This window comes from Pseudorca crassidens, chromosome 5 (assembly GCF_039906515.1).
Source record: "Pseudorca crassidens isolate mPseCra1 chromosome 5, mPseCra1.hap1, whole genome shotgun sequence".
Taxonomy (NCBI): Eukaryota; Metazoa; Chordata; class Mammalia; order Artiodactyla; family Delphinidae; genus Pseudorca; species Pseudorca crassidens.
In genome coordinates this window covers 24,914,620-24,941,682 of record NC_090300.1, presented here as the reverse complement: position 1 = coordinate 24,941,682, position 27,063 = coordinate 24,914,620, and the positions used below count along the sequence as shown (strand labels likewise).

General features: G+C 34.8%; 1 long non-coding RNA gene across 2 annotated transcripts in view; it reads right to left on the bottom strand.

The window, feature by feature from the left end:
* Positions 1 to 27,063, bottom strand: part of LOC137224729 (uncharacterized) — a 315,621-nt gene that overhangs the window by 167,275 nt on the left and 121,283 nt on the right. The gene's annotated exons all lie outside the window — the stretch shown is intronic.

The window sequence follows — 27,063 nt, the reverse complement described above, 5'->3', positions numbered from 1 at the left end:
TACATGGAAAAGTATGTTTACATAATTAAAAATCTAATACACAAAAATGTTCTAAGTATAAAAATAGCACTTATAAAAACTAATAACACTAAAATGTATAAATCACATCAATAACTTAACATATCAACTTCTTTCAAAGACTCTAAGCTGTTTTAAAATGGAAAAAAATAGATAAATTATCATGATTATTCTAAAACTCATTGTTACAATTGCATCTAACCTAGCATCAAAATCCTGACACCATCTATTGGCACACTTATCTTCAGATCTCACAATAAGTGAAAGACACTCAAAAGAAAAAAGATACCATTACAGCCTGTCTGGATTACAGATTTTTTTATTATGTAATAAATGATTACTGATTGGGACACAGAGCTGGAGTGAGACTTCCAATGTGATTCAACTTCATGCCAATATTGCCATAATTCTCCAAGCCTTTCTTTTTTTAAGTCTAGGTTTATTTGCCAGACCCAGATAGTATGTTTTCTGTCCTTCCTTTCACAGAATTTTCATATTTTTATAACCTGATGCCTTTTCCTGAAATTATGTGTCCTTTAGTATCAACTTAATATCAAGTAACAAGTTTACTTAGTTCAATAAGTTTAGAAATTGGTATAAAAAGTTGATTTTGAAGCTTCTCTCAATAAAACCCTGGGTACTTTTAAATAGAGAGGAGTATTAGAGACTAAAGTTTGGAATAATCTGAATTTCACTTAGAAAACAGTTTCTAGAGGTAGGGTAGATGAATACTTTTGGGATAGAACTTAAAAATAGATTTATTCTTGAGGGCATGAGCTCACAAAGATAGTTACAATTTAGTAACTTCACTTTCTTAGATATATTTTCATTTATTTTCTCTACCATATATTTCAAATTTTAATCAATCATCTCTATAATTGTATCCTCTTTTATAATTCTTGTATGTTTCATGGACCATAACTCTGTAGTCATCCCACTAACATCACTAATTTTTTTGTTTTATTTTTTTTTGTTTTTTGCGGTACACGGGCCTCTCACTGTTGTGGCCTCTCCCGTTGCGGAGCACAGGCTCCAGACGCGCAGGCTCAGCGGCCATGGCTCACGGGCCCAGCCGCTCCACAGCATGTGGGATCTTCCCGGACCAGGGCACGAACCCGTGTCCCCTGCATTGGCAGGCGGACTCTCAACCACTGTGCCACCAGGGAAGCCCCCATCACGAACTTTTTTAAGGAAGCTGGCCTGATTGTATGGCCAGCTTATCAAGAAACAGGATGAACTTAATTTGCTGTCATTGATTTGTGCTGGCACTGATTTGTGCTTTCTTTGAGCTCCTCTACTCTTTTTTTTTTTTTTTTAACATCTTTACTGGAGTATAATTGCTTTACAATGCTGTGTTAGTTTCTGCTTTATAACAAAGTGAATCAGTTATACATATACATATGTTCCCATATCTCTTCCCTCTTGCATCTCCCTCCCTCCCACTGTCTCTATCCCACCCCTCTAGGTGATCACGAGGCACCGAGTTGATCTCCCTGTTCTATGCGGCTGCTTCCCACTAGCTATCTATTTTATGTTTGGTAGTGTATATATGTCCATGCCTCTCTCTCACTTCGTCACAGCTTACCCTTCCCCCTCCCCATATCCTCAAGTCCATTCTCTAGTAGGTCTGTGTCTTTATTCCCGTCTTACCCCTAGGTTCTTCGTGACTTTCTTTTTTCTTAGATTCCATATATATGTGTTAGCATACGGTATTTGTCTTTCTCTTTCTGGCTTACTTCACTCTGTATGACAGACTCCAGGTCTATCCACCTCACTACAAATAACTCAATTTCGTTTCTTTTTATGGCTGAGTAATATTCCATTGTATATATGTGCCACATCTTCTTTATCCATTCATCCGATGATGGACACTTAGGTTGTTTCCATCTCTGGGCTATTGTAAATAGAGCTGCAATGAACATTTTGGTACATGACTCTTCTTGAATTATGGTTTTCTCAGGGTGTATGCCCAGTAGTGGGATTGCTGGGTCATATGGTAGTTCTACTTGTAGTTTTTTAAGGAACCTCCATACTGTTCTCCATAGTGGCTGTACCAATTCACATTCCCACCAGCAGTGCAAGAGTGTTCCCTTTTCTCTGCACCCTCTCCAGCATTTACTGTTTCTAGATTTTTTGATGATGGCCATTCTGACTTGTGTGAGATGATATCTCATTGTAGTTTTGATTTGTATTTCTCTAATGATTAGTGATGTTGAGCATTCTTTCATGTGTTTGTTGGCAATTTGTATATATTCTTTGGAGAAATGTCTATTTAGGTCTTCTGCCCATTTTTGGATTGGGTTGTTTGTTTTTTTGTTATTGAGCTGCATGAGCTGCTTGTAAATTGAACTCCTCTACTCTTAAGAACTTTTTCTTGGACATCATTTTTCTTGATCAGCTTCCTGCTAACCCTAAATAAAGCTGCTTGCTCCTTCATCTACTCCTCTTCTCCATTGCCCTCTCTTTCCCTTTTAAACAAGTCTTCAGCTGGTCACTAATTCACTTCCTCTCAAGAGAAGAGCTCTGAAAGTTTTTGGTACTTTATTCTAAATTATATGATACTAATTCTATTGCTTATAAGATACAAGTCATCCACATATCGAAAATTCCATATTTTTTCTAGTTCCAGTTTAAGAGATTAGGGTACAATTTCAAAGTTGCATTGCCACTTAGCTATAGTTAACTGACTTTTTGGTATATGGAAAGAATTATCCCAGTGCACTCTTATGGACCTTATAATAGTAATAGCCTAAGTTTTTTAATATTTTTGTCATCTCCAGGCACACTCTAAATAACACAAATATGCATAAAGTATTAAAGACACACCTGAAATTCCCTCAAGATTGAGGAAGAAAATGTTTTTCAATGTGAAAATAACATACTTTGCTGGTGAAAAAAATATGATACTAGATAATCACATGAGAAATGAACTTTCTTGCCAGGTGGAAGTGGAATTTTATTGACATTGACAATGATAAAGCAATTTATAGGATAAAAATCACATTCTGATCCAATATTCAATGTTAATTATATTAAGAAACCATATTTTAAAAAATTGTCAAAGATAACTTATTAATTCTTCTAAATGTATGTTGCAAATGTCATGGTCAACTTTATTCAACTGCTGCTTATATTTGGGTCCCATAGGAAATGATCAGATGAATTTATTAGCTTAACCACTTATCTTTGGAGTAAATGTGCTTTCTCTTTGTGCCAGTTATCAATTTACTGTGTCTCAGCTCTAAATCCACCCTTCACTGCCCTGCTTGTGAAACTGGAGCTGGACCGTGTAAATATTTCTATTTTGCCAGCTGGCAAAATGTTAAGCTTTGCCAGTAGAGGGCCCTGAAGGGCTGCTGCTGTAGGAAGGGGCTTTTATTCCTGTTCTGGTGATTTCCTTCCTTTTCTCTCCTGCAAATTTCAGCTAGGTAAGGGAGTTCCAGGGAAGCTCACTCATAGCCAGTGTCAATGAAATCCCCATGAGAAGCTTCTCAGCTAATTCAGCGACACTCCTCACTGTCAACTTCCTGCTGAATTTAATCAGCACCCTACTAGAAGGTTTCCTGACCACCAGCTTTGTCTTGGTGCTCCTCAGTGAACTTCTCCACTATCCAGTGGGTCACATCTACACTCCCTCCAATGAGGTCTAAATTTCATCCTTGGGGGGAGATGGGACTCTCCCGAATCTGTCCCTCCCTTCAATATACTGCCTGAGCCCTGTGGGTGGGTAGCATTTTTTCCATATATCCACGGTTCCTCTGTGCTATAGAGTTCTCTTTATGCTTGTAGTCAATCCCTGTTATACCAATACCCTGTTATTAATGAAAAATCTTTATATAAATCTTTCCCTAATAAAATTTCTGTCTGGTTTCTGACTCCTGGCTTGACAGTGACTGATACCTTATTCATAAGAATATTTTGAAGATTCAACTCTACCAATCTCACTAAGCCTACAAATCCAAAGTCTTGTACTATCTGCCCACAAACTCTACTGTTTTCAATGGCCATCTCACTAGTCCACAAAGGCTACCTGGGACATATTTTACTGTGGCAAATAGCAAGATAAACACAAATTTATTCTCCCCTTTATTCACATTCTTTTGCAATGTCCTCCATATTGACCTTCGGCTGGTGTCATAACTTGTTTTGGCCTACTGAACTTTAGCAACTTTAATGTGAGGAAGGGCTTAAAAAGCACTTTTGCAAGGAGGCTTGCCACCTTATGTTGTACACAGAACCCAGAGATTACTATGTAATGAGTCTGAGCCAATATGTCAAAGAATGAGAGATCATGTGAAAGATAACTAAGATACTCTGACGAACAGCTGTCTGTGTGGCCAAGATAGATCAGCCAGCTAGCAGCCAATCCATCAGTGGACCACAGGTACATAAGCTGAGATACATCAAGCTGGCCCAGACCTTCCAACAGACCTATAGAATCATGAGTTATATAAATTGGGTGCTGCATTAAAATACTAAATTTTGGCATAGTTTGTTACATAGCAAAAGCTAATTACCAAATATGATTACCAAATTACTTTATTTCCCAAAAGGAGAAAGGGGGAATAAAAGCTGAAGTCTCTAGTTAGAAGCAAGGAATTATCAAAATGAAACCCATGAATGTTGGAAGTCTTTTGTAATGAAGATCTTCTCTGAAAATATAAATTTGTCTAACCTGTCTAATTTAGACCAGCTAAATCTTTCTGTAAGTCAGAAATATTTATCAAATATAGGAGATATTAGATTTTCTTTTTTTAAAATTATTTGACCTATTAAGGTCAGTGGAAACAGGTAATAGTGAAAAGTTTGTATGTGATCACTAATGCAATTTAAAATGGTAAAGTGAATTTAAGTGAATGTCATATAATTCCTAAGCACAGTGGCTTTTATAGAACACAATATCTTTAATATCAATTATTACATGACAAAATTTTAACATATCATAATTAGTATAGATTTCTTTTCAATTTAGGGTCCTCTTCTAATGTTAAATTAAAAATTCCACTTACATGCACCATAGTACTATAAACATGACACAATGAAACTAAATTTCTCCCCGTAAACCTACTTCTTTTCCTATGCATTATTACTTCAGTAAGTCCACCATCTAACTAATGCACATGATATAAACATGGGGATCACTGTCTATGCCTTTTGCTCCTTTATCCTCATGTTCAACCTTTGTTGCCCAGAATCTTCCTAACCATCTTTTAAGTATGTCTTCTTCTTTTCATCCCCACCACCAATACCTCAATCATTCAGAACCCGCCCCCCTTCTTTCTTCTTTTGATTACTCATCTTAATTGGTTACTGTTTGATTTCTCCTAACTAGTTACCCCTTCCAATGCATTCTCCACATTCTCCATATGGTGGTGCCCTCTTCCATACATTCCTCACCTACCATCCTATCTCCTGTTCTCCCTTTCATCTTTAGCCACACCCTCAGGTCATTTCTTCTGTTCTCGGAAAAGAAGGTAAACACATCCTTTAGCATCTATGATACTCTGGGTTCCTGATCTTCCATCAATATTTCCATTCTCTTTCTCTGCCTTAACATTAAATTTTGGCGATCTCTGGGGTTCTTCCTTCAGATTACCATTCTCTTCACTCTAATAAACTAGATGTTTATTAAAGCACCTTACCAATATAAAACTATACAAAGGAAATTTGATAGTTTTTGTTAAAAGCCCATACAGCATATACTTGATATAATTATTGTGATGAGCACAACCTCAAAGAAAAAATTTCTAAGATCTATAAGGCAATACATTTTCCATTATAAATTCATAGATTCTTCACTTTCATACAAAGAAAAAAGCTTTAAATAGAGACATAGTATTCATAGTTCATTATAGATTTCATGCTGTTGAGTCTCTGTGAAAAGAAAATTTGAAATATTTTATAGTGATTAAATATATGGGTTTTAAAATCAGAAGTTCTGAAGATAAAGAGGGCTTTATACTAACCAGCTGTGGCAGATTTCTTAATCTGTATACTTTCACTTACTGACTTCACTTATATGTAAAATGGAAAAAAATATCTAACTTTTAAGCTTCTAGTAAGAATTGAAATGACATACTTAATATTTATCACAATTTCTATCACCTAATAAGCATTCAGTAAATGGTTGTTGAAAAGCAACTTTTAAGCTTCTAGTAAGAATTGAAATGAAATGACATGTTTATCACAATTTCTAGCACCTAATAAGCATTCAGTAAACGGTTGTTGAAGCAATAATTTGTTCTGTGTCTTCCCTTTATTTTCCTACCCCCAGAGGTGTCCTCTACTTGATGCAAAAAAAAAAAAAAAAAATGGCAAAAACTTAGGAAATACTCAATGGCATCTAGATCTCTAAGAAGGCTTTGATATTCTTTGGACATACAACAATGTAAACTTTGAAATACAACTTTTAGAACCCTTTTGTGCAGCCACCACTCTTCATTATGAAAGCATGTCAGGAGGAAAATAAATGTGAATTAAGATTAGTAGGATTCCTCCTCGGAAGTAGAGACACATAGAGCAGAATTTTTTTTTTTTTAAGTTAGTGCCTTATATAATGGGGAGGATCTGGAAACGGAAAAAATATCTATACCATTTTTCAATCCCTAAAACAGGCCCAATTCCAAAAGGGATAAACATTCCTGGAGTGACCATGTTAGTAGTACAGAAACAGATGGAAAGGAAGGGGGAAGCTGCTCCTGAAGAGAGATTATTACACACATCTGTGTGATGGTCACTCATGTATTTTTTTTTTTTAATATGCACTGCAGAGTCTCTAAGCCCTCTGCTTGTCTTTTTTGCCTTCCTTTAGTTCATCTATGTTTTTAAAAGAGTCAGTACAAATAAATTGTTTGAAAAGAATGATCTTTAGTGATGGAGGTAGCCCCCTCAGGTATTCTGAATATGAGATTTATGGGCACTCGGGTCCCTTTTTCATTACCCTTCCAAGGTCCCTCCATTTCAATTCCAGTTGTTCACATCCTGTTTCAAGAGACATCCTATGGAGCTGATCACATGCAGGACAGTCTGTCTCAAAGTCTTTTATTTATTAGGAAAATTCTCTTTCAGAGTCCTGGAATCAGAGAGAAGACCCCAGGGCCCCATGACCACGATAAATGTGCTAATCTTCCTGGCACTCAACCTTCCTCATTCCTGGCCTTCCTCATTCCTTTCACCAATTCATCATTCCTTCCATTTTACAAATCAGAAAGAAATGTCAAAAGCCTGATGTTTCAAAGGAATGGTGGTCACATTTCTTATTAATGCAATTTCATATAAATTTTGGAATTCCATTTTTTTCAGCATGGTAAACCTTACTTTATGTGTCTGAGCTTGCTCTTCACAAGTATTGGCTTTCCTTTTGTGTTGTAATCTTGCAAATAATTTTATACCCTTTTTAGCTAGCCAATAAGAAGAGTGATTAAAGCAAAGTCAAAAATTGACAGCCCACAGGTCAGATCCAGCCTATAAATAATTCTGCTTGACCCTCAGAATATTTTAAAATCCTTTGAGTTGATTGCCAGCATTTTGAGGTCGGAATTTTGTGTTAAATCTGTATTTCCTGGTTCTTGAGAAATATTGGGAATTATCCCAATACTGGATTAAGCTTTGTGCTTGAGAACAATTGGCTGAAACTCTTTTAGCATGGACTTGTGTTTCATGGTCCAACACAGTGTCCACCACCCCTGATGTCTTTCTCCCATTCTACTTCATTCATTTACATTACCTTCCTGACCGTTTTCAATACTTGAATTTGTGACTTCCCTGCCTATGTTAACAAACACACACACACACACAGAGTACATCTCATATCTAAGGTATGAAATATATCTCAAACTTTTCATATCTTATACTTTTTCTCAACAAATATTACCTGCTCTAAATCAAAATCAGTACTACGTAAACAGTGCTTCCAAATTTTTAGTTTTACTAGAACACTTCTCTAAAAGCTCCAGCTTCAGGCCATACTGGGGTTTAGACATACCTAGATGTGCCCAGGAACCTTAAGAGTTAGTCAGGGAAGACATCTGCCAGGACTCTCATTACATGGGAATCTAAGAAGAGACATCTGGGGGAGAAAAAACTCATTCTAAGGGCAACCTGGGCCCAAAAACAGGAATTGAAGGTACAGTGAGGAAGTGATCCTAAGAGCATAGCTAAATCAAGGTGATATTGGCCCAAGTCCCACTCACTTTTGTCTGAGTCCTAAGGAGAGAGAGGAACAGAAGTAGAAACCACAAGACCTAGTTGTTTAAAACTTCTGTACGACAACAGGACACATGTAACACAGCTCTGTTGACCCTCTGCCAGAGAGCAGCCCCAGAAAATCATTAGCTTGTGTCAGTCAACTGAAATATTCTCAAGGGTAAAATAAATAGTTTAACGTAAAGTATGAAAATATAAATGAGATGAATATTTGGATAATCTTGAGAGTGAATAAGGACCTTTCTAAACACCAAACAATGAGAAAATAGAGGAATGACCTAATTGACTCTGTGAACTTTTGAAACTTCTGCATGGCAAAACATTTCAAATTAAAATGGAAATCTATTTGCAATATAGATGATGAAGTGAAATTATCCTTAAAAGGTGCTCATAAACTTGTACAAACCAATAAGAAAATTAATAGAAAATTGGACAAAGCACAAATAATTCATAAAAGATAGCCAAATGTCTGGAAATACATGAACAAATATTTTGTCATTCATTACTTGAATATATATAAAAACTAAATATGAGATATCTTTTCTCACTATCATATTAGCAAAGATAAAGAAATGGCAATGCCCTTATAAGCCACTGTATATAAACACTGCCACAACCTTTCTGAAAGGTATTTTGACAAGTATCAAAAAGTGTTCATTTTCATATCCTCAATTCAGCAACTCCTCTTCTAAAAATGTATACTTAAGAAAAAACTAAAGATTTGAGCAAAGATGTATATACAAAAATGTTATTGGAATGTTGTTACTTTTAATAGTAGAGAACTGAAATAAAAAGAAATGCCTTGGGCTTCCCTGGTGGCGCAGTGGTTGAGAGTCCGCCTGCCGATGCAGGGGACACGGGCTCGTGCCCTGGTCCGGGAAGATCCCACATGCCGTGGAGCGGCTGGGCCCGTGAGCCATGACCGCTGGGCCTGCGCGTCCGGAGCCTGTGCTCCGCAACGGGAGAGGCCACGACAGTGAGAGGCCTGCGTACCGCAAAAAAAAAAAAAAAGAAATGCCTTGTAATAAAAAGATTAAGGAAGTAATTCTATATCGGTATAGTAGAATACTATTCCAGCTCTTAAAAAAAAAAACTTGTTGTATAAGGAAATTTATGGACAGAGGGGAAGTGCACAATATGCTAATTAGTGTAAAATATATGCTAGCATGTATAAGGAAATTTATGGACAGAGGGGAAGTGCACAATATGCTAATTAGTGTAAAATATATGCTAGCATATATCGTATGCAGAACTTTATTGTTTTAAAGAAAGAGAGAATCTCCCTGAGGAATATCGACCAAAATGCTGACAGTGCTCGTGTGGGTTTGGGATGTTTTATATTTTTTGTCTTCAGTTATTTCTAAGTCAGTTCCAAATTTTATGGGATACATTTGTGATTAGGGTGAAAATCAAATTTTATTTTAAATGTTGATCAAATAAGGTAATGATTGAGGAAGTGAAGAGCCTAGTTCCAGGTCAACATCAAAAGTGCCAATTAAAAATTGGGGGGTAGGGCCAGGCAGGAGACTACAGCAGCAGCGTGGTTCACAGCATGAGTGGTAGGCTTTGAGTCATCCAACAGATGTAATGGAAATCTCCCGCAAACATGAAAATTCTCAGCAGAAAGGATGACAGAACAATGGCAAGAGAGGAGGACCAACAGAAGTAGCAGGGATTAGGCAGATGCCCTTCGGTAGCATAGTAAATTTAATCATGAACAAATTAGATTAATGCCCTGGATACTTCCAGAAAAGTTTAGGACAGATTCTACAAAGAGCTGGAATCTTTCACAGGTAGATCCCAAAGCTTTCAAATTATAGGTAATTTCTATAAAAGTGACCTCACGTTTTAGACCAGACTGTGGTGGTCTGAGGAAACATGAGTAGACCCATTTTTCACGGTTCTAACAATAATACCTATATTCATATATATTGCTCTTTCATCTGTACTTTGCTGAGCCATAAAATATATTTTGCTAGTTTACTCCTGCTGTTGCTGGATAAAATACATAATTTAACTATTAACTGGACATGTATTTCCTATAAACTAAGACCATTTTATGAGGCCAAATGACTGATGAACAGAATCAAAATCATTGTTCTGCTCCAGGCTATAATACTGTATACATATAGGCAAGTGACTATAATTTTTTTATCCTCTAAAACAGGATAAAATAGGTCTGTCTAAAGTTGTTAGAGCTTCTTGTATATATAGTGCTAATAAAAGGTAAGATTGAGGGTACACTTAAATATTACCCTCAAATGCAATGATTAGTAATTCAGTAGTCCCCATGAACATTATGGATTTAAATCAGATAATGCATGATTATTTCAACATATAAATATACTTTTTTCAGTCTCAGGTTATATCTATGCAAAGAAAGTAACTCATTTACATCTTGCAATTTCACTTATAAAGCCCTGTTAATTTGTTGTTGTATTTCCACTTAGCTGATTAAAAAAAAGTGTCAATCCCATGCTTTACTTTTTTTTTTTCCAGCAAAGGAAAGGAAAGAGAAACAAGCTAGATAAAGCAAATACAGCAAATCTTAATCATTGCTAAAACTGGGTTATCAGTATAGGAGAACTCATTGCTCTCTTCTACCTTTGTATATATGTTTGAAGCTTTTCATAATAAAAATAGTTTACTCAATGTTTAAAATGCTGATTCCAATATCATGTATTTTTAACATCTTAAAATAGATCCATCATACATCAACATATCATCATTTTATATCGTGGGAAAAAACTTTTCTTTAAATTCTTCTCTTTTCACATTGGCCAAGGGTCTTATCATGTTCCATCTCTAACTTGGAGTTTTCCTAGATGTAATGGAGGATACTGTTAATTTAGGCTCCAATCATTTTTAATAAACAAGTATATGATGTAAACCTCCTGTGAACTCCACAATATTCTGTTCCAAAAGGGCCAAACCTGCATGCACCTCCATAGTCTCAGAAATGAAATCCCTAACCTCAGTAATCATAAAATTATCGCTCACCAGTGAGATACATTTAAGAAGTTTGCCTGACATATGCTCTGGATTTTCACATCCCCCGAACATGTTCTAGCCACAGCTACTGAAGCATTATTTGCACAGAAGACAAAAGGCTCAACGATTAGACCCTCTGGTATTCCCTAAATTATTATATCCTCTTGTTGTCATGGGCAGGTATTACACTGCATCTCAGTAGTTACCCTAACTAGATCCATATACTCTTCTCTTTTGGTACCCCTGCGCTATGGTCCCACCACCCTTTGAGGTCTCAGCTGTATTATTCCCTGTTTGCCCAGAACAGTGACAGTTTATGCCTGGTTGTCCCCATATAATTATTAATATACCTCATTTCACTCAGCCCAAACCATTCCTTACATTCAAAGTAATTAACTGTTCATTCTTTCTTTCCCATACATACTGAAGGTTTTTTCCCTCTATATCTTTGAACACTTTTTTTAAATCTCAGTAGAATGTACCACATGCCTGGAACTGCCATCTTTAGCAAATAACAATGCAAGTATAACTGGGAAAGCTGTATCTCAGATAAATAATGGATAATTTTTTTAATGTAAGTATGTTGCAAATAATTCATGAGACAAACTCTAAAAATTATCTGTTGTTTATCTGAAATTCAAATTTAACTAAACATCCTATATTTTATCTGGTAACCCAATCACATGCAAATCTACATTTTCAAGGCATAAGTCAAATGCTTTTCCACTTTAAAACCTTGATTAAAGCCTTCTTCTTTCTTTCAGTGCTTCCTCCCAGAGGTTCAGAATATCACATGTTCTCCCTACAATTAAGTCTACTCAAGTAACATATCTCTTCTATTCCTTTTTGTGTGACTTGAGGACAAGAACTGAACTCTACTTATTTTTTTCTCCTTTGTAGTATTAATCATATATTGACGTATACTAGCAATCAATAAGTATTTTGAATGTCTAGGAATAAGCATTATAGTGATGTTAGTTGGACTTAACAAATTAGTTAATTGTTTCCATTTCCCTGGGATTATTTTGAAAATTCCGTTTAATGGTTTAACAGCTGCTCACAAGGACAGTTAAATAATAAACACATTTGCCCATTTTAGAATGAAAAATATAGCTACTAGATTGACTGTAACAACAAATGTACCACGGATGTGGGGTGTTGATAACAGGGGAGGCTATGGGTTGTGGGGAAGGAGGTATATGGGAACCTGTATTTTCCACTCATTTTTGCTGTGAACCTGAAACTGCTTTGAAAAGTCTATTTCAAAAATTTTACGAAACAGGTCAATTTGAACTGAGCTTAAAAATATACAGCTACTGTTGAAAATTTCCTAAAATAATGAATGTGAGCCAGGTGATGGATATAAATTCTTTTTTAAAAAATTTTTATTGGAGTATAGTTGGTTTACAATGTTGGGTTAGTTTCAGGTGTACAGCAAAGTGAATCTGTTATCCATATACATATATCCACTCTTTTTTTAATTCTTTTCCCATATAGGTCATTAGAGAGTATTGAGTAGAGTTCCCTGTGCTATACAGTAGGTCCTTATTAGTTATCTATTTTATATATAGTAGTGTATGTCAATTCCAATCTCCCAATTTATCCACCCCCCCTTGAAATATACATTATTAAAAGAACTCTATTTTCAAAACTAACCTGGGATTGATTTGAGTAGCTCTGTCTTGAAAACTGAAAAAAAAAAACCCTTATAATGTCAATTTTGATTTAGTTTATAGAATTTTCAAGCTAATTTAAAGCATCTTAGCCCTATCTACCTCTAGTTTTTTGGCAGATAGGTCTCTTTCAATGTGCTATGTTTTAAATAAAAATTATCAGAATACCTCATCTGCTAAGAACTGGACTAAATATAATTTTAATCCCCAAGATATGAAGGTCAGTTATGAAAATAATTTTAGTACTGCTTATTTTCTTGCACAGGTGTGGTGCACACACACAGGAGAAGTATAATGAAACCAATTAATTATTGCTAACTTTCCCACTTCTTCCAAAGGACAGAAATAATCACTTTGTTGGTTAAATTATTTTCATAAAAATGTATCTTACTGTACAAATATTTCTCCTAACTCTTTTTCTAGTTCTTTGGGATCACTCAGTTTATTCACTCTTCATCAATAATTTATTAAACATCTATCAGCTACAATTTAATGTTTGGATATTATCTTACACTACATTATGGTCTCTTCCATACAATCTAAAAAGGCAGATATTAAAGATTTTTGAAAACAGAAGATCCAGAATTAAAAGTTCAAGCTAAAATGTTTTCTCAGAGAACACACTGAGTATGTGTAGTGCTATGTAAAATTGAAAACATAATTTCAACTCACTTTTGGTTAAACAATTTTACCTTTCATTTTAAAGCAGTCTACGTACAAGACCTTTAGTCACAGGTTGAATCAAGACATGCTAAAAGTAAAAAAATCATTTCCATCTTGACAAAAATTAAGTGGTTCTGGTCTCCCTGGGGATGTCATCATCCCCCACCGATGCACAGCTTTTAGGGTTGTAAATGAAGTATATGGACCCCAGTCCAGTCAACCACATCAGTTGAATCAGCCCTAGGAGTCAGTGGGATACTGATGTCACAGTCAGACCACACTCAGAGGCACAAAAATAATGTATTCTATGGCCAAAGAAAGAAGGAATACATGACAGTGTCTTTCAGACTACAATAAGGGAATGAAACAAGACGTTTTTCCCAAATTCTGTTGTTGCTACTGAAAGCCAGAATTTAGTCCTGAGCTCCACGTGAAGGAAGAGAATTAGATTTAATAAAATTTTAAATAAATTCCCCTTCTAACAAAACTGTAAATAAATATATGTACAATTGAAAAACATGATGGTAATTTTATTTTTTTTTTTTTACTAATAGTGTAGCCTCCACAAATATTTCACCATGACAATTCGACAGCAGTGGTATTTTGCTAATTTCTAAATAAGTTGGAAGATAAAGTGATTCACAGTGAATATAATTGATCTTCCCCTCACTGCCGCATAAATAGTATTTGTTATAAAAGTTTAAAAGCCACATTTATGCATTAAATTATTAAAGCAAGTATAATGCTTCCACATTGTATTGTTTTGCAAGGGTTAGCGTGGAATCTTCACCATTTATCATACATGTACTTCTGTCTTTTTTCTACTCAGAAGCACAGCATGAAAAAACTTCATTTCACATTGAAACATTACTATGTGGAACAGTGTGATGAAATGAGACACAGGAGGAGTTATACTCCGGTAAACAGTTGGTCTACGGGAATGATAGCATTTTATGCTGAGACTGATATATCAATTTTAAGTCCTAAGAGATGACTGATCTGAAAGCCAGAATGTCACCAGTGATGAAGTATACGCATGTGAAAAATTACAGGTAACGTGACTAGGCCTGCTGAGATGCCTCTCACCCAGGCCTGTTTTACAAACCAGCACAGAACGCCAGGATCCTCCTCCAGTGATGGCTCCCAATTAATTATTCCATATCGCTGGTTGATGAAAAGTGTTCGTGTTGTCATGGACATCTAAAATGTGTCACTAAATAATATAAGTTCAATGATGTTGTAAATGTGACCAGAAAGATATTTCACAGACTGCATTTTGATACGCAGACATTTTCTATCAAGAAAAAATAGAGATGGAGGTTTTAGGAGAAAAACTGTTTCACTCAACAATCTAAGAATTCACAACACTGTTTTTCTTGGCACAAATAAAAGAGGCAGCACTTAGTTTTGTTTGATCTCACATTCTCGAAGTGAAAACTATTTCTCACTGTATATATAAACTGTGGAAAGATTTTGAAACTATCTTCTTTATTAAAATAAGAGGCTCCAGAGCTACCACTGGAAGCTATAGTCACCTGAATATAAACTAGCACTTAGCACACCATCGAAGTAAAAGATACATACTGGAAATATGGACTTTATTTATTAAATCGTATACATTTTACCTCATATAAAAATATTGGGAATTGAACATCTGTATGACTATAAAATAATGGCTTCAGGATAGCCATGGGCAAGTTCTCTGTGCCTCAGTTTTCTCATCTATAAAATGGGAATAATAATAGTCTCAGAGGATTGTAAGTATTAAATAGCACAGGCAAATGCCATGTAAGGATTTTCTGCTATTCATTATTATTCAGTATTTCACGTTGTCATTGCAGGAATACAAGGAAATATGTTCTTTCCATACCAATATTTCTACAGGTAGTAACATGTTAACATTGAAAAAAACTTCTATAGGATGGTATAGGACAATGGGTTATGGCAGGTGCCATGGTCCAAAGATGAAAAACAGATATGACAAAATGTTCTTTACTGAACCTTGCTCCCCACCAATCAGTATCTAGAGGCATAATGTATCTAGGAACAAGAATAGGATTTAGAACCAGAATTTCTCTGTTTGACTTGCATTTTCAGAATTTTTACTCATAGTGGGCAAGTCATAAAAGTTCTCTGAGCCTCAATTTCCTTATCTAAAATGGGAATAATACTACCCTTTTCACAAATATGTTGCAAATTTTAAATATGATGACAATTCTGAAAACACCGAAGAGGTACAAAAATAGATTCTCTGTACTATCATTAGCCAGTATAATCTATAATTATTATAATAAAATCTTTCTTTTGCCTTAGCTTCATAAAATGTGACTGCCTCATATGAGATACACTACTACCAATAATATTATGAAGACAATGGAGGGAAAAATAAATTCAAAAGTAACCATATACTTTTGTGACATCTAATTAAAATATATGACTATAAGGCTTATAGGACAAAAAAAGTAAGCTATTCATTTTTTTAACCTGGTTCTTCAATAATTTGGCTTGACTATTAAAGGGATTCATAATAGGGTCCTTGCCAAAATCTTTGCAGTCAAAAATTGCAACTTTTAAAATTTTCTCACAGCTTTCACCATTGGCTTCTATCTTCAATGTCTAATCCATAGGGGTACTTATATATTTTTTCATATATAGCAGCCTCGAATTTTCATATTGTCAAACTATTCTTTTCTTTGATAGTTTCATCCATCATTTTATGCTTAGAAACTCCATCCTCACCCAGGAATCAATTGTTCACCTATACATTCTTCTTCTCATAATATGTTTTCATATTTTAGCTCTCTGGAATTTATTTTAGAATATGGTAGAGGGGAAAATCTCATTTTATTATCCAACTGTCTCTATGATATTTGTTGAATAGGCTTTTTAAGTCAATGCAGAAAGAAATACACTCATAAAATTAAATAGTTGAAAGAAGAGTTGACAGAATCCTAGTTTGGTTGAGGAGGGATGGGGAAAGAAGAAAGGTAATTTGGGAAGTGGAAATTTGGGCTTGACATAAACTTGAGTGTAGTAGCAAGAGCAAAAGGAAAGAGCAGGACTCACAGGAAGCTGGGAATGAACCACGGTCAGAAATACAGACTTTTCATATTATGAAATTTCACTTGGGCCAGCCCAAGGAGGGGGCCAGGAATAAGTCTTGCTAGTGCTCTGACTCTGCAAAAAGTTAGGAAAAAAACAGCTGAGCCAAGCTCTTGCCATTGGAATTGTTTCACAGATGAGGAGGGAAGTATGTCACAGTAGTCAGCCCACACCTCACAATAATCTCGGCTTGAAAGTAAATACGTCCGTTACGTAATACTACGTAATCCAAGCACATTTTAACACGAGCTATGTAAAAAAAAAAAATAATAATAACACATGGACTTCTCTGGTAGCACAGTGGTTAAGAATCCACCTGCCAATGCAAGGGACATGGGTTCGATCCCTGGTCCAGGAAGACCCCACATGCCTCGGAGCAGCTAAGCCTGTGCGACCACGCGCCCTAAAGCCCGCACACTGCAACTACTGAGCCCATGCTCCACAACTACTGAAACCCATGTGCTCTAGGGCCTGCATTATGCAACTACTGAGCCCGCGTGCCACAATTACTGAAGCCTGCTCACCTAGAGCCTGTGTTCGGCAACAAGAGAAGCCACCGCAATGAGAAGCCTGTGCACTGCAATGAAGAGTAGCCCCCACTGTTCGCAACTAGAGAAAGCCCGCGCGCAGCAACAAAGACCCAACGTAGCCAAAAAATAAATAAAAATATTTTAAAAATACAGATAAAACAAATGTAATTATTCATTTATCTATCTGTACTTGCCCTCATTCCAAAAATGTATTATTTGTTCTTTTCCTACCTACAAGAGATCAAAAAAGTGAAATGAATTTGAAGGATGGAAACATAAATCACCTATAATCTCATCTCCTGAAATTCACAAATTTAATTATTACTAGCATTGGGCAAGTATTCTTCCAGCCTTGTATAAACAAAATTATTTTCACAAACAAATTCACAAACTAACAAATTCACAAATATAATATAGAGATGTATAAAATTCAGTCAGAGGAAAAAGTTAGAAAGAAAAAGACCAGGACAGGACCAAGAATTTGGAATGCAGCTAAAACAAAACTATAGAGGCCACTTATTATAGGCCACAAATTTTACTCAAAGCTTTCTGCTGATCTAACTGAAAAGGGAAATGTAATTTTCATATAGTTCAAAGCGCCATTCAATTAAAAATAATGAAGTTTTCAGAAAAAAAGGAATGACACATCTCCCCAGTGTTCTTAAAGAATGAAGTGTTTTATAATTAAAAGTGTTCTCATTTTCCTAGGAACCCATAGAATATATCTACAACATGATGGAACTTTTCAGCATTTGCAAACTCAAATGCCTATACAGAGGCCAGGCAGGAATCATAAATGATTAATTGTGCACCTGACTTAAAACAATAGAGTAGGGATTGTGGAAGCCCTAACTATATATTCATACACATTTAAGTATATATGCAAGTATGTATGTATATCTCTTTAATGTTTGATCAATTTCCTAGCCACACAAATCACAGTTGCTCTTGCAGAGCCTTCAGTGTATACAGTCCCTATTATTTGGTTGTTGATTTTTTCCTCCAAGGTCTTTGCCTATGATTCTTATCATCAACAAACTTCATTCCTTAATGTTGTTGCATGTGGAGCACTGTGCTGATTACCAAACAATGGGACTTTAAAAAAAAAGATGTCATATGTCCTCTAGATATGTTATTACTTCCTTGTTAACAAAAGTAACAAGAGTCAAGATACTTGAGAAATTTTGAAAAGTGAAAAAAATGTAGGGATTTCATGATAGAAAAAAAATGACAAGTATTATTTCCATTTTGAAATCAGATTTTAGTTGTTAGGATGGATTTGAATGTTTGCTTTTAAATGGTAGGACAACAGATCATATAATTCAACTGTTCTCATTTAAATGGCAAAAGTGACATGGAAAGAGGTAAAATAAGTTGTTGAAGCTCTATCTAGTTAGAAATATTAGCTGGAACATAGAACTATACTTCATCGATATTAACATTTTTCTAGAGCATATATGACATTTATTTATGGTGAATTAAAAATATTGTACCAGGCTTCCCTGGTGGTGCAATGGTTGAGAGTCCGCCTGCCGATGCAGGGGACACGGGTTCGTGCCCCGGTCCGGGAGGATCCCACATGCCACGGAGCGGCTGGGCCCGTGAGCTGTGGCCGCTGAGCCTGCACGTCCGGAGCCTGTGCTCCGCAATGGGAGAGACCACAACAGTGAGAGGCCTGTGTATCACAAAAAAAAAACCCAAAATATTGTACCAAATGAAGGTTGGTCTCTAAGTTTTCCAATAGTTGGATGGACACTATATTGATTTTTCTTAAAATATGTTTTAAGCCTGTGTTATATGCATTAAACGTACACTACCTGAAAGAGCAAAAATTATACCCCAAACCTCTTCTTTTATATGGGTTTTTTTAAATTTATAGTAAAAAATGATTGTGTGCAGTTATATGAATATGCACATGTTTAGATTTGTGTAACCACTACTACCATCAGGACACAGAACATCCCATCAACCCCCAAAACTCCCGTGCTACCTCTTTGCTGTCACACTCTGGCCTCAACCTCAACGCATGACAACCACTGATTTGTTCTCTGTCACTATAATTTTTTCTTTTTCAGAATGTCATATAAATGGAACCATACAGGATGTAACCTTTTTGACTAGATTCTTTACTCAGCAAAATGACTGTGTGATTCATCCAAGTTATTGCAAATATCAATTGTTCATTCATTTTTGTAGCTAAGTAATATTCCATTGTATGGATGTACTATGGCTTATCCATCACCAACTGAAGGATATTTGTTTCCAGCTTTTGTGACTATGAATGTTGTTGCTATAAATATTCATGCACAGGTTACATTCAAACATAAGTTTCTATTTCTCTAGGGTAAACATCTAGGGATGGAACTGCTAGGTCATAGGGTAAATATGAGTTTAACTGTATAAAAAAACTACGGAACTATTTTCCAGAGGGGCTGCACCTTTTTGCATTATCACCAGCAATGTATAATAGTTCGCATAGCTCTGCATCCTTGTCAGTCCCCAAAGTTGTTTTAAAAGAATTTTAACCATTATAACATGCATATAGTATTATCTTATCATGGTTTTAATTTGTACTGTTCTAATGACATTGAACATTTTTCATGTGCTTATTAACTTGCCATGTCTCTTCTTTGGTGAAATGTTTGTTTAAATAATTTGCCATTTTGCAGGGAGTTAATTTCTCACTGATGAATTTTGAAAGACCTTTATGTATTCTGGATATAAGTCCTTTGTCAGATACGTGATTTGAAAATCTTTCTCCCAGTCTGTAGCTTCTCTTTCAATTCTCTTAGTAGCATCTTTTGTGGAATAAAAGGTTTTCATTTTGGTGAAGTTCAAGTTATCAGTTTTTTTCTTTTATAAATCATGCTTTTGATGTAATTTCCAAGCATTCTTTACCTAACCCTTTTCCATGAAAATTTTCTATGGTTTCTTGAAGTTTTATTGTTTCACATTTTACATTTATATCTGTGATCCATTTTGAATTAATTTTTAATACATAAGGTATGAGGTTTAGGTCAAAGTTCATTTCAACTTTGTTAGACACCATATGTTGAAAATACTTGATTTGCCTATTTTCCTTTGTCAAATATCCATTGGCCATGTTTGGTTGGGCCCATTTCTGGACTCTTCTGTTCTATGGATCTATACGTCTATTCCTTTGCCAACACGATACAGTCTTAATTACTGTAGTTTAACAAAATTACTGTAGCTTTACAATAAGTCTTAAAAGTTGGACAACGTGATTTGTACAAATTTATTTTTGTTTTTCTAAATTGTTTTGGATTATCTAGATCTTTTCCTTTTCCAAATAAATTTTTAGAATCAGCTTGTTTATATCTACAAAAAATCCTGACAAGATTTTGTTTGCATTTGATCTATAGATCAATCTGAGAAGTAACATCATTACTAAGTGAGTTATCCAAGTCCTGAACACAGTACATATTTATTTATTTCTTTTTTCCCCCCATCAGCTTCTTGTAATTTTCAGCATATAGGCCCAGTACACGATTTTTATTACATTTATTTCTAAGTATTTCATTTGCGGGGAGAGGGACTATTGTAAATGATACCTCTTTTGTTTCCAATGGTCCATTGGAAGTCTATAAGAGTATGACTGATTTTTAACCAGAAACCTAGATAAATGCACTTAGTTCCAGGAGTGTTTTTCTATGGATCACTTGGAATTTTCTACTTAGGCAATCAAAGTGTCTGCAAGTAGGAATAGTTTTCTTTTTTTCTTTCCAATTTGCATTCCTTTTCTTTCTTTCTCCTACCTTATTGGACTGTTAAGACTTTTAGTACAATGTCGAATAGGATAAGGGGAAGTGGACATCTTTGACGTCTTTCTAATCTAGAGGGGGATTGAATATTGAACTGGCCTTGCATTCTTGGAATAAACCCTACTTAGATATATGATTTATATATACATATGTATGATATTATATATACATTTTTGGCTGGATTAAGGATGTTTGTCTATGTTCATAAGTGATATTCTCTGTAATTTTCTTTTCTGTTCATGTCCGATTTTGCTATCAGGGTGATACTGGCTATATAAAATGAGTTGTAAAGTGTTTCTTAACTCTTCTGTTTTCTGGGAAAGATTGTGTAGAATTGTTATTTCTCCTTTAAATGTTTGGTAGAATTTGCTAGTGAAACCATCTAAACCTGAAAATTTCCTTATTGGAAGGTTTTTAACTATAATTACAATTTCTTTCATTATTATAGGTCTATGTACATTATATGTTTCATCTTGGATGAGTTTTGGTAGTTTGTGATTTTCAAGGAATTCCATTTCATCTACCTCATCAGATTTATGTGTGTGGAGTTATCCATAATATTCCTTTAGTGTCCTTTCAATGTCTCTTGGATCTGTAGAAATACCTCTCTTTTCATTCTTGATATTGGTGATTTATATCTATATATCAGTAATATAAAGTATTGAATTTCCAAGTATTTGGACATTTTCCTGTTATCTTTCTGTTACTGGTTTCTAGTATAAGTCTGTATGTTCAGAGGACATACTTTGATTCAATTTTTAAAATTTTGTTAACGTTTGTTTTATAACCTGGGGTATCGTCTATATTAGTGAGTGTCCATGTACACTTCAAAAGTATTCATATTCTCTAAAATAGTCAAACTCATGGAAGCAGAAAGTAGAATGGTGATTGCCAAGGGCTGGTTTACTCTATATAAACCAGGGGAAGGGGAAATGGAGAGATGTTATCCAAAAGGCACAGAGTTTAAGTTATGCAAGACTAACAAGTCCTGGAGGTCAAATGTACCAGGATTAGACCAGTTTTTAAACATGGTGACTATAGTTATCGATACTGTTTTGTAATATTGGAAGTTTGCTAACAGGGTAGATGTTAAGTGCTCTCACCACCACCCTCACTCACACACACACACACAAAACAGTAACTATGTGAGGTGATATATGTTAGCTGGAATGTGGTGATCATTTTACAGTGTATACCAAAACATCAAGTTGTATACCCTAAATATACATAATTTTTGTTTGTCTATTATACCTCAAAGCTGGGGAGAAAAGTAAAGTTACACTTTGTTTAAAAAAAAATGCCTATTCCACTGAAGTTAGGTGGACTGTTCTATAAATATCACCTAGATGCAGTTTGCTGTTGGTTAGAAGTGGTGTTCATGTCTCCATACTCGATTTTCTGTCTGAAAGAAGAGTATTGAAATCTCAGACTATAGTTGTAGATTTGTCTATTTCTCCTTCCACTCCTGTGAATTTTTGCTTCATCTATTTAGAAGCTCTATTAGGTAAATTCACATTTAATATTGTTAAATCTTTTTGTTGAACTGACATTTTTATGATTATGTAATATCCCTGTTTATTGCTGCTAATTTTCTTTGCTCTAAAGTCTACTTTACCTGATATTAATAAACTACCCCAGCTTTCCTTTAAAACGTGTTTGCTTGTTATACATTTTTTCCATTGTTTACTTTCAACCCATCTAGATCATTACTTTTAATTACAGACCCAGAATTTCATAGTATTTAAAATATCCTGTATATCAATTAAAAATTACTCAGCATGTGAAGAACCAGGAAAATTTCCTCTCAAAGGAAAAAGACAGTCAACAGATGCCTACTCTGAGATGCCACCAACACAAAGCCAATTGAATTCAATGGCTAAGGCAGAGATTTTAAACAAGTGAGTTTTGAATACGTCATAAATGGATTAGGTTAAATATAAGAAGGAGATCAACAATGAGCCTTTTAAAGTTTTAGAAAGGTTAACGAGAATGGCCCCTTTAAGTTAGGTTTAGGAATAATCTGGTTTAGAAGAAGAGGAATGAACCAGACGGATTTTCAGAGAACTAAACTCTTCTATGTTTGGTACCAGAATTATCTGATGAACAACAATGAGACAAAAATTTTACTACTGTTCAATATAGTATACTATTTTTCCTATGTATGTTAGAATAGAGATACATGGAATATATAACACAATATTATTTTTCTAGATCCCTCAAGTTTTACATATTGGAAGTTCCAGAGACGTTTGAGAATTTTATGAAAATCTTATATTCCTTTGCAGAAAAATAGGAATAATATGTAATAATAAAAAAGGAAAGTGATAATTTTGTATATAATAATATAGAAAAAAATTCAAAATTTATAGATCCACACCTGGAGTTCATAGGCCCTGTAATAAAAATTCCTGATTTGCTTGATCACTGCCACTCAGGTTTGTTTTTTTCCTAATTTTTTTGAAACTTCCATTTTAGTTAAATAAGGAATTACACATGTATTCACATCCATAATACATCTCTGTTAAATTAAATAAAATTGAGTTACATGGCAAATGTGTTTTACCAGAAAAGTATATCCATAAAAAAATTGACATCTTAATATAATTCTCTTTTATTATCTAAGTTAATATTCATTTTAATAGGGAAATTTTAGAATATCTATTTAATGTTTGTATTTCCACAAAGACTTGACACATTTCAAAAAGTGGAGAGTTACACCAACCATGTAATAATCTTCTTTTCACTGAAAATAAAAACTAAAATTAGACATAAATTATGAATGAATGTCAATGACAATAATACCCTTCAATATATTGAATTTAAAGAGCCATTGCAGTATTCAAAGTAACTTTATGGCCAAAATGCTTATATTATGATGAAGAAAATAAAGAAGCTATGGTGAAAAAATGTAAAAGAAACTATTAATAAGAGTAAAGGAAGAAAAAAGAATCAATGAAAATGAAAACTGACCAAAAAACCGTAAATCGATAATTAAAACTAAGTATTCAACACCTACAAAATAAAGAAATTTTGCAATATGAACAAAGAAAAGGACACAAATAAATGAATAAGTTCAAGGAAAATGAGCACAACAGAGCTGAATTTAAAATCTAGAATAGAATACAGTGAAAGGCTTTATTCCTGTAAATTTAGAAATCTAAGTAGATTTAAAGTGTAATGATCTGATTCTGAAGAGAAAAAGCAATAAGAGTAGGAATCAACCCACTCCCTCAGGACCCAGCAGGCAAAGCCAGAATGGCACCTCAGGGAGGAAGTGTCTGCAAAGATGACCTGATTGGGCGAGGGGGGAGGGAAAATGGGAAGGAAGATAAGTTAGGGAAGTCAGAGAGCAAGATGAGGTCTAGGATTTTTGTCAGGGGCTCAAGTGGCAAACTATAGAGGGAGGGATAAATGTATAAGGATTTTTTAGGAAGTATGTCTATTTGAAGAACTGTGTACAGCATTTACCTTGCCCCTTTAATAATAAAGAGCTCTACTATTCTTTGGTAATCTGGAATCATATCATTATTTTTATGAATATAAGAGCATGTATAGATGAGATCATAGGATTTAGGGGCTCTAGGTTTAGATACAAATGTAGGTAAATGGTTAGATAAAGAATTGAAAACATATTCACCAAACCTGATGGTAATTAACTCTGGAAAACAGAATTAAAGTCAGGTGGAGGTGACAGAGTGGGAAATTTTTCTATTTTACTCTAAACACTATCCTAGTAGTTTTACAATGACAGTGTACACACACACATACCTATATCACTTATGTATATTTTTAAAATAAAATTTTAGCATTTTTTTAAAAAGAATTGTTTCGCTCCCTACTTGAGGTTTATACGGTTAACGCTTCTATATATCATTACAAAGTTTGCTCAGTGTCCGGGAGTCTTTCACTTATTCATTCATACATTCCAGCATATAGTCGCATTTCACAAGAAGATTATAATTTCATCAAGGAAAGAAGAAATAAGGGTGTCTTCATTTTAGTGGGGTTTTTTTTAAATAATCTAGTAACGAATGGCACAATGGTAAATATTCATGGGGATTTAGAGAAAACCAATTTAGGTCAGGATTCTGTGGTCTGCTAACATCCTTGAGGAAGACTGAATAAGAAATTATTTTGGCAGGATGGAGAGAGAAGAAAATTTACTTGGAGGGAAAGGTGATGGAGATTTTCAAAGGTAGGGAAGAGGATTAAACCAGCCCAACTGGAATAGAAGACCCACAAGGAGGTGAGGTTAGAGAGAGAGGCTGGAGGCATGGTAGAGAGAACCTTGAACTGATTAGAAGCCACATAGTATAGAAGTAAAGAGCTATGACTGGAGTCCCAGGGACCAGAGCTTCTAACCTTTTTGCCACCTGTATATGTGGGCTGGAACAAGGATCTCAACCTCCCTGAGCCTCAGAAAAATGAGGATAATAGTAAAGTTATCATAAAGATTAACTTACAAAGTACTTGAAGTACTTTGTAAAGTGATTTTCAGTGACATGACAAATGTTACCTGTATTTCATTACTATTTTTGCCTGCATGGTATTTAGCTATTATCCAATAGCATTTTCTAGGTGGTATTCTATATAATGCTAATTTTTAGATATTAAATGGGTTTTGCTCAAAGAAGAAAGTTCCTTGGGCAGAAAATCTGAGTTAAGTGTTATTACTAGAAACTCTAATATGCTAATAGGCACTGATATTCTCTTTGAGGCAGCATATCTAAAACTGTTGTTTTGGGTTTTTTCCTACGGAAATTTTGTTCCTCAGAGCAACTTTTGGAATTAGTATTCCACACTGGGAACACTAAAGGCAATGAGACAGTACTGTTAAGTCTTTGTTCAGCAAAGTTGCATGACGTGGAAATAGTGTTTAGTTAAATCTTGGTATCTTACCCAGGTTTTTTTAAAAAAAAAGAAGGAAAGAGGTAAGTGAGAAGGATTTTGTAATAAGCTTGGCATTAAATATCAAGAAGCTGGACCAAGATTATCTACTAGGAATTGTGAAGAAAGGGATAAGTGCAAAGCAACAAAGAGAAATGTCAAAACTTGGCGAATGGCTGGGACAAGCATGAGGTGGGAAGGGGGTTAGGTAGAGGCAGAGGTAGTGATATAATCCCTACTTAAAATAATTAGGACAGTGAGGATTTATTGACAGAAAGGAGAAACTAAGGGAAAGGAGAGAATTTCTCAAAAATGATATAAATTTAGAACTTTGGAACTTGGAATAACAGGATTTCTTGACAAAAATATGAAGAAAACCACTGGAAACACTTATATCCACCCCCCTCCCTCCAAAAAAAGATTAGAACTTAACACAGTGACTGCCATACAGTAGGTTCTCAATGAAAAACTGTATTCAGAAACTAGAAAAGAGTCAGCACAGGGGCAATTGATAAATCCTTGAAAGGGGTGACCATCCAAAGGATGGTGTAAACCAGAAGGTCCTGTGAGCTTCTGCTATGGGAGAGTAATCAATGAGAGAGCTGGAGAATAACCAAGGATAGAAGAAAGAAAATATAATAGCTCAAGAATAGGAGCATTTCAAAACAGAGAAAGTGATCAGTAGGAAAAGAGCAGGGAATTCAGGGGAAAATAAGATTTTAGGAAAAGACACTGGCAGATTATATTTAACAGTCTATGATTTTGTCATTTTCATGATTGTAGAAGCCAAATCTCAAGGGGTTACAGAACACAAGTTTGTTGAGTAAAGTGGGATGCTAGGAAAATCAAACAAACATACATTCAAAAGAAGGAAGACTAGATAGAAGTTGACAGTGAGCTATGAGAAAAGTCATTTTTCTATACAAGACACTTTTACATATTTGAAGGCAAGAGATTATGCAATTCCAAAGAAGAAACTGGAGGAACCATAGCATTTGCCAACTAAAGTTCTAAAGGAGTTGAAATGGGAATGAATAATAAATGAGATAGACGGGGAAAAGAGAAAACAGATTTTTCCAAGAGATGGTTATTAAGAAAACAAAAACAGAAACAAAAACTATGGGGGTACATGTAAAATAGAAGATTCTTTAGAATTAAGATTTTTAATTAAGAATTAAATTAATTCTTAATTATATAAGAATTATATAATAT